General features: G+C 35.1%; 1 long non-coding RNA gene across 1 annotated transcript; it reads left to right on the forward strand.

Annotated features, from left to right (window-relative positions):
- Positions 1–216: 216 nt before the first annotated feature.
- Positions 217–5,937, forward strand: LOC121410488. The gene is made up of 2 exons (XR_005969344.1): positions 217–760; positions 2,491–5,937. It is a non-coding gene; the product is annotated as an uncharacterized LOC121410488 (long non-coding RNA).
- The last annotated feature ends 2,708 nt before the right edge of the window (positions 5,938–8,645 follow it).

The raw sequence follows: 8,645 nt of genomic DNA on the forward strand, positions 1-8,645 counted from the left end.
ACCCCCCCCCCCCCCTTTCCCCGAAAAAGGTATCTTTAGATCTATTGAAATTTGTTATTAAAAACAGCTTACTAATTAGTTCAGATTTGCTGAATGTAAATATGTTAGAGAAATTGTGCATTTCTTATCATAACAAGTCTTTATGAAATGGATGGAGCCCTGTCATTTTTACAATTGAAAAAAAAAAGTTTGAAAAAAATAGAGGGGGCTTTGGGGCTGAAGACGCTTAGCCCCTGAGCTGCCGGTTCTTCATCCCATGTTCAGTTGCTGGATCAGCTCTATTTTAGGAAAGAGTTATTTCGGCAGATGAGTCTACATGGATTTTAAATTGAATTGAGTTGAGGAGGGGGCCCCAGGAGGGGAAGGCTGATCAGAGCTAGCAGAATATCGGAAGTTATTGCAGTTGCGACAACAAAATCCCATCTAGCTAGCTCCAATGCGACCGCTCCAGGCTTCCAGCCCCGTACTACTACCAGGCTAGGCCGGCGTATACATACGGGATACGGTCCGTGTTCTGCGGTTACATAATCACGGAAAATGGCTTCATCTACAGGAACCGGGCCTGGCAATCCCCCCAAACCTCCTGAAAATATGAAGAGGGTAGACTTTTCTCGGGATGAACTATCTGCTAGAGACAAAGAGTATATCAATAAGATGACGGACGCACATCGAAAAAATGTAGAGAAGCTGTCTAGAGCAAGATATGTGAAGCGGAATGGTTTGTTAGCATTGGCATTGGGAGCAAGTGCGCTTGGTGTCTGTATCCTTTTACTATATGCCCCACGTGTAGTTATTTGTGTAATTGTTAACCGGTACTGTATGGCCCTCGAGTTATATAGGTAGAGATCTATCGCTTGTGCAAATGAACAATTTAATTGATAAAAGTGCACTTTTCTGTGTTTGGAACTGAGACTGCAGAGTTTACTGAACGATTCATCATACTCTCATACCCCAAGTGGAATGTCTATACAACTGAAATAGAATTGATAAATCTTGCACAAATCAGTAAATCAGAGTATGGTCAGTTCCCCCATGTCTGCGCGGTCTCCCAAGTCTGCGCACCCGCGTATCTGCGCGATTCTAGTTAAAGAAGATACGCAACGAGCACGAACTTTACAAATGCAATACATAGGCAGGTATTCATTAAAAAATCCTACTCAAAATGGTGGAAAAATAATGAATTCAGGGCATTTCATGTGACGGCCTCAAAAATGCAGCCTTTGTCATCAAAATCCCCGAAACGTGTGCAAAGTGAATGAGTGCGCAGACATGGGGTACCATTGTTTTTTTCAATCTGAAAATGACTGCCCGAAGTTTTTTCAAGAAAATCCTATATTTTCTTTCATTTTTTAATGGGAAATTTGGTACACTTACTCTTAATAATATAAGAAACATTATCAACTCAAAGATTTTGTGTAATAAGAAAAAAATCATGTTAAATCTGAACTCAAATTGTTAGGTGTGCAGACTTGGGGCCCACCATCATATTTGCAATATAAATTAACAGATCATCTAGATTTTTTTTATCATTAAAATTATCATAGCTTTCATCTTTTGTAAACGAAGTGCTTAACGGTTTTGGATACCCCATCTCATTTATTATGACTGTGAGTTGATTGTCTAATGAATCACTTTTCATGTATTTTAGGGACTTTTATGCAAATAATTTCATGATGTATTTTTATTTCTGATTTGTACTTGTAGATGAGTGTCCCTACTTTATTCTAGGCTGTAGACCTAATTCAATTCAGAGTTCTGATTGACTAAGTAGCCCTAAATAACTTAGCATTTTCTCTGTTGATATTTTACTATATCAAGCCAAATTTAAGCAAAATGTTTTATAATATCCATTGCATTGTGACTAGAGCTGGTCTAATCTCAAATCCATTCACCTGTATGCAGTAATATTGACTATGCATATGTCCTTTTGTAAACTGCATACTAGCATAGCAAGGCATGACCCAGGTAGGGATTAAACTTGGATTTAAAAAAGCAAAATCCTTACCCCAGAAAGCAAAGAGCGATTGGTTAGCAAAGATGATTATGTACAATTACTTTAGCAGAATAATGACAAAATTACATGTCTTAAGTACCGTATTGAATTGAATACTGGCCCAAGATCTCTCTTGCCACCTCTTATCCCTACCACAAAGTAAACACAACAATGGGAACAGTATATCATGTAGCAGTATCATAGAGATCTAGCTGGCAAAAGCATTTTTTTAATGAACTCTCAAAGACATCAAAACTTCTGCCCCCCCCCCCATAAAAAATTGAAATGGATTATATGAATGACAGAAAGAACAATGATTGAATAAAAAATGAAATAAGATGAAGATTTTTTTGTTTAATAACAAATGTGCACATTTTACAAATCTTATACTAGTAAGATTCATAATGTAAGTCTGGGGTCATTACTTTTTATTCATCTAGAAGCCTGAACTATGATGAGAGATTACCTTTCCTTAATTTCCTACATTTAATTCTCAGATACATACTCAATTTATTCTGTCTCACAAGAATCATTTCTGGAAGACTTTGATGAACCAAATAAAAGTTCATAATGAAGTAGCTAGGATTCTGCTGAGATTAATAGATGTGAAATGAAAATGGGAAACTGTGGTCATTTAGACCAAATCCAAACTCTGAGATGGTCATGTGTTGTATATGGAAGCTTTCATGTGGAGGAAAGAAGATTGTTGCTTTGATTACATCCTGACATTGAGCAAGCACTCTGATGATCTGGAAGACGTGGAGCAGGAGACAACTAACAAGATTCAAGCACTACGTTTTATGGGTACAATAAAAAGTTAAACAGAACAGTTATGTCTTGTTATATGATTGAACTAAAATTATTCTAGTCCAAGAGCATGAATAGCTCTACAGATTTTATTACTATTTTGTTTTATGAAGTCATATTCATGATACATGGATATGAAATAGATTCTTTCTTATAATCTTACAATGATAGGGGGAGAATATGAAAACTAAACATTTTCTCAATGATTAACCAGTGAGAATTTTCCCAGACATAATCATTTGTACATGGTGAACAAAGAAATTTTGGTAACTCATAATCATCACTTCATGTCTAGTGGACATATGGCAATATGTATTTTTTTTTTGCTTTCCATAGAAATGATCTGTTGGCAGAGCTCTATTACATGTAAATCTTTAAAGATGCTAAATCCAGAGCTTTTTTTTTTCTTTTAAATTTTTAAATTGTCATGTATACAGCAACAGTCAATTAGTTCTGTAGGAAGTGAGCTGTTAACTTGTACCACTTATGGTTTTATACATAAACCAGTTACATCAAAATACCCCTTAATAGTGTGTTTCAAAGTTTTGGTACACATTTTTATTTGAATAAAACTTTGAAGTGCATCAAACCAATTTGAAATGCCTATTTGGCATGTTGACAATACAAGAACTGCTTGTGTAACAACCTTTCAACGATGTATTTCTGAGGCATTATTTTAATGTATCATGTTTTCCTACTTGATATCATAGTATGTATCACATTATTAGTTGACTGTTGACCCATATGATTCTGATTTTTCCTATATATTGCAGAGATCAGATTAAAGATTTGTCTCTTTCTAAATCTGAGAGCAATAACACTGAGAATATACAGTATTTAAGGCAAAGTGTATAGACAGCTAATTTTATGTCCACTCTGACTTAAAAAGCAATTGGAATTGCAGTTAAAATCATGACAAAAAGTGCATAATGAACGATCATGGTGGTGAATCAGGAATGCAATGCACTCATAGTGTTGGTTTCCATTATTTTTCTCCTTAACAATGAAAGAACCCCAGTAATGGGATTTGTGATGTATTTCATTACATGTATATGTATCTTCACCCAAGATGATGCAATTTACAATGTTTGTTATTGGATTTGGCCTATTTGTTATTATTTACATATTAAAACTATATCAATTCAAATAGTATATATATGCTCAAATGTTCATAAAATATACTGAGAAATTGTTTTACTTGGGCTACTAGCTTGAGTTGGAGGATCTGAAGGATATTCTGAATTTAGATGATGAATATTTGTTCATTCACAGTGAATACACCACATTTGATTTAGAATTTTCTCTTTGGAGCCAGGTCCCGCTGACTGCATTATAGTCCCTTACAGGATATTTTTGTATGGTGAGAGCACCACATATCTACCACCTTGCATCCATTAAAAATAAAGTTATTGCGTATTACAAACTATACGCGCAGGAGAGTAGGCGCAGTGTTTATAGGAACGGTAAGAATCGATTTTACGAGAGAAAAAGAAGGGAAAAGTAAAAATATAGTAGAATTTATTAAAATTGTTATGACTGAACCTGAACCCCGCCCTGTTTGCGATAGGGAACTGCTTTAGAACAAATATCCGTCGTCGATCGTCGAATCATGTGCAGGAGCTCACAGTGGAGGTTGTGAGATGATCATTTAATATGTTGACATCATAGAACTGATTTGGAAGAGTCAAGAATCGGCCGTAAACTTAGTGTATCGTGGGTGGTCGATTTTAAAAGAAGGGTGCGAATGAGCAAATGTAAAATTGTTGTATTAGTTGTTCGCCAGTATATACGTGAATTGAATTGGAGTCGCCGATCGAAACATGGGAATCTGATCACTCAATTTCCTGCAAGAATGAGATGAAAACTAGGTAAAACTGATCAATATTTTCGGAGATACGATGCTTAGAAAATTAGGTGGTCAATAAGGGGTAGTTTTAACCATACTTTATCAATACAGAATAAATATAAAAGAAAAAAGTAGTGTGCAGTTTCAAATCCTGTGCATTGTGCTGTTAAAAATTTGTTTATTATATTGGATGCTCATGCATGAATTAATCCCCCAAAATATGTTTGAAATATGTTGCCAACTCTTTGTTAATACCAGGTTTTGTGCAGGAAAGATTTGTCTGTAACTCTGTATGTGTAAAAAAGGTGGATATTATGAGAATGAATGGAATACAAGCAATTTATACAATGTGAAAGAAATGGGTGATAGACAAGCAAGGTGATTATTATACAGACAAGATAATTTAATTAAAGTAACCTGTACCTATTCAGTTTAAAAGTGGCAATTTCAGTAACAATTGAAATGGCCACAAGTTTGACACCTTGATAACTGAATTATTAATTATTCAGCAATGTTGTCATTCAATTTGTTATAAATTTACTTCTCAAAATAGAGCTAGAATACTCAGGATTGATGTACTCCTATATTAAATTGTCAAATGAAATATTTGGTCAAAATAACTTAGCTCTGGGCCCCAAAATACAAGGAGTGTAATAGATTCCATCAAAACTGAAAGTGTGATTGATCATCATATTCTAAGTTCCCTCTTATTATTCAAGATCGTTATCAGTTTAGTTCAATATGTAAAATGGCCCAGCTATTGGTCTTAAAATTTGCAGTTGCATGCACAACCAATGATGATTTTATTTTGTTTGGCACCTCCTGTGCCTGGGAACCAATATGTGAATTGAATCCTTACATGACCAGTAAGTCTCTCGTGATAAAAATGCAAAATAATTGTGAATATCTGTGTCACACAGGACCGGGAGAATAATTTTTTTTTTTTAGTGGAATGGAAGGTCTGATATGCATCCACTTACAAGTCTAAAAGACATCAATTGAAGCCTGTACAATAGTAGATTGATATGGGATCAAAAGAGTGTTCTCTGTTACTCATATTTTTTTATCATTTGGTTGGCAGATAATAAGCCAGTTCGTAGTTCCATTCTGCGCATGACCAGAAGGTCATTTGTACTAAAGTTACAGAGTGGTTTAACATTCAATGAGATAAGCACCATCATTGAAGTCTTGATTATTCTTTTGAAATGTGTTTTCACTAGATCCACAAAAAAGCAATGCATCAACTAATACTGGTTTTTAACAGTTGGCCAAGTACATTGCATTCAAAGAAGAAATACAGCAAAAACCGTCATAGATTGTTCATGGGTGTGCTATTTGGGTGACCTGGGGAGCGTTTCATGAAAGGACTAGTCGGACGTTTTATCCGACAAGTCCCATTTTATCCGACAGTTACTATAGTAACAGTGCCTCACAGCCAATCAGAGTCAGAGAAAGATGTCAGATCTGACAACTTGTCGGACAAAAATGTTGATGAAACGCTCCCCAGGTCTATGCAAAATTTCTGCATCTTGTCATGTGAGGCATGCTTACGTCATATATCTTTCTTTTAAATCTGCCTATCATAATGTCTGAAATGAAAGGTCATTTGACCAAAATTTGCTCATGAGTTAACTACGAACTGGTCTATTAATACAAATTTATCTCTCTTCATGCTCTTGAATTACAGAGGTTTTGAGGATATTTTCATATAGTGTCCCAAATGTAACCCCATTTTACCTACATGTATGATATCCATTTGTTCTAAGGAATCTTAGCACTCGGAGAAGGGCTGGTAATCCATGAAGAAATGGTCATCAATATGGTTAAAGTTGTTAAAGTTAAACATATTTGAGAAATGGTTAGAATTAATCCAAAGACATGTTCAACTTTAAATGAGAGATATTTTGAAAACCACCCATTGTCAGTTTTTGTAATGTACCGGTATGAAATATATTTGTAAATTTGATATTGATGTGATGTAATGTAATAAAAATAATGCAACCTTCCTTATCAAAGATCTTCTGTTTACCATATGTATCCCTTTTTAATTCGGTGATTTAAGTTGTAAGTACTCAAACTTAAAAAGCTCAACCTCAAAGGAAAAGTAATTGATTGTGTGTGTGTGTGAGGGTGTGTGAGTGTGTGTGTTTATTTAACGTGTATCAATCAGATATGATTAAATACGTCTGGGACTGACATTTAATGTCACTATCTAAACAATATGACTGGGCCCATTTCATAAACTGTAAGTTACGAATGACTTTACGCACGGCTGGTGACCCTTTCTTGTGCTATATGATATATCCCTATGTAGCTGACTTATGTATAAGAACATGTTCCAGTCGTTCGTAAAGTTGTGCGTAACTTTGCGAACAGCTTTATGAAACACCACCCTGCAGGGCACAAACCTAACAGTAGGGAAATCGAAGGAAAGAGAGAGAGGAAGTGGGAGATGGAGAAGGGAAGTTCAGCTCAAAGGAGAGAGGGAAGGGAGAAAAATATTATTTTCTGAATATTACATCAAAATCTATCCCCCCCCCCCAAAAAAAAAATCCTAACAAAACAAATTGCCCGATAAGTCATATCTGGGCCCCCTCAAGCTGTTTTGCTCATTACGCCACTGGCTCAGTTGATAAAAGTGTGCAAACAAAGAGTGACGGTATGATTATTGCACTTTTAATGATACTTGAAGAAGAAACAGACGGGGGAGATAATAAGAGTGGGGAGTGCTTTATTAAAATGATATAATTTGCAACCAGATTTGGAAATTGTCATTTTTTTCATTAGTCTTTCTCAATAACATTGTTCTCAAACATAATGAAATTATGAAGTAGTAAATAACTTTATTTGTAAATGGCAAAGTCCACCTAGCAATTAATTGATTTGAATAGAAAGGGAAATTCCTAAATATATCACTTAAATTATATAAATTTGGGATGTAAAATGTTTATATTCTAAATATTCTAATTTTTACAGAACCTTGCTAGCCATTCGCCCATTAAATAGAGCTAATGATCTTGGTATATAGGCCTACATAAAAAGACTCGCCATTTCTCTTCTGTTTTCTTTGGAAATATAAATAAAATGATTTAATATTGAGCATTTCATGATCAAGAACACCAATTTACTTTAATTTATCTCGTAAGGTCTCATTTTCAAGGGCACATTCACTTTGTGAATTAATGATTCCTTCTTTTGAAGGAGGTGGGGTTGTGATGTAGGGGTGATATTGATACAGAGGTTTGGGGTGAAGATGCATTAAGATCGAGAAAAATTAGATTTTGAGGAAGTATGGACGGATTGATATAGAATAATGATATAGGCCTCTAAAAAATGATATAGAAATGTCGAATGAGAGACATGTGGGACTTTTTGTAGGATTTATCTTTTCTTTTAATCTGTGTGCATAATTCAACATTCAGAAGCAAAATAAAATTCCCACACCGTATCGGTTATCCCCTTCTGATTGTGGATATCGGCGGGGTAGTACCATGGTATGTCCTTTAATTAATTTGTTTTTGCCACCCCACCCCCATTTTCTTTTGAATATTTGCTTTTCTTGATTTTTATTTCAATTTATTTTATTTATCATTATTCATCTTTTTTTTTGGGGGGGGGGTGGGGCAGTGGGCTTGTTCAATGTGTTTTCCACAGAGAGGTGGACGAGAAAGTTTTTGTTTTGCCCTGACAATTATCATGGGTGGTGTTTGGGATTTTTTTTTGGGGGGGTTGGGGTGGGTTCAAGACGACAACCCATTATTTTCCCCCAAAGGAATAGTAAAGTACATACTGATCTGTCCTTCTCCAGCTAGAACTGCAAACATCATACCTTTGACATTTTCTAGATTTGGCCCGCTGTTCAAAATAAGTGAACTTGGGAAATTGGGGATTGAAGTAAATCCCTCGAAAAAGAATGTCATGAAATATTATCTTAATTATTTCAACAAGACCTACATGAAATAGCTAATAAACTTTAATCAACTAAAACAAAGAAATGGT

Source organism: Lytechinus variegatus, chromosome 3, assembly GCF_018143015.1.
Source record: "Lytechinus variegatus isolate NC3 chromosome 3, Lvar_3.0, whole genome shotgun sequence".
Classification (NCBI taxonomy): domain Eukaryota; kingdom Metazoa; phylum Echinodermata; class Echinoidea; order Temnopleuroida; family Toxopneustidae; genus Lytechinus; species Lytechinus variegatus.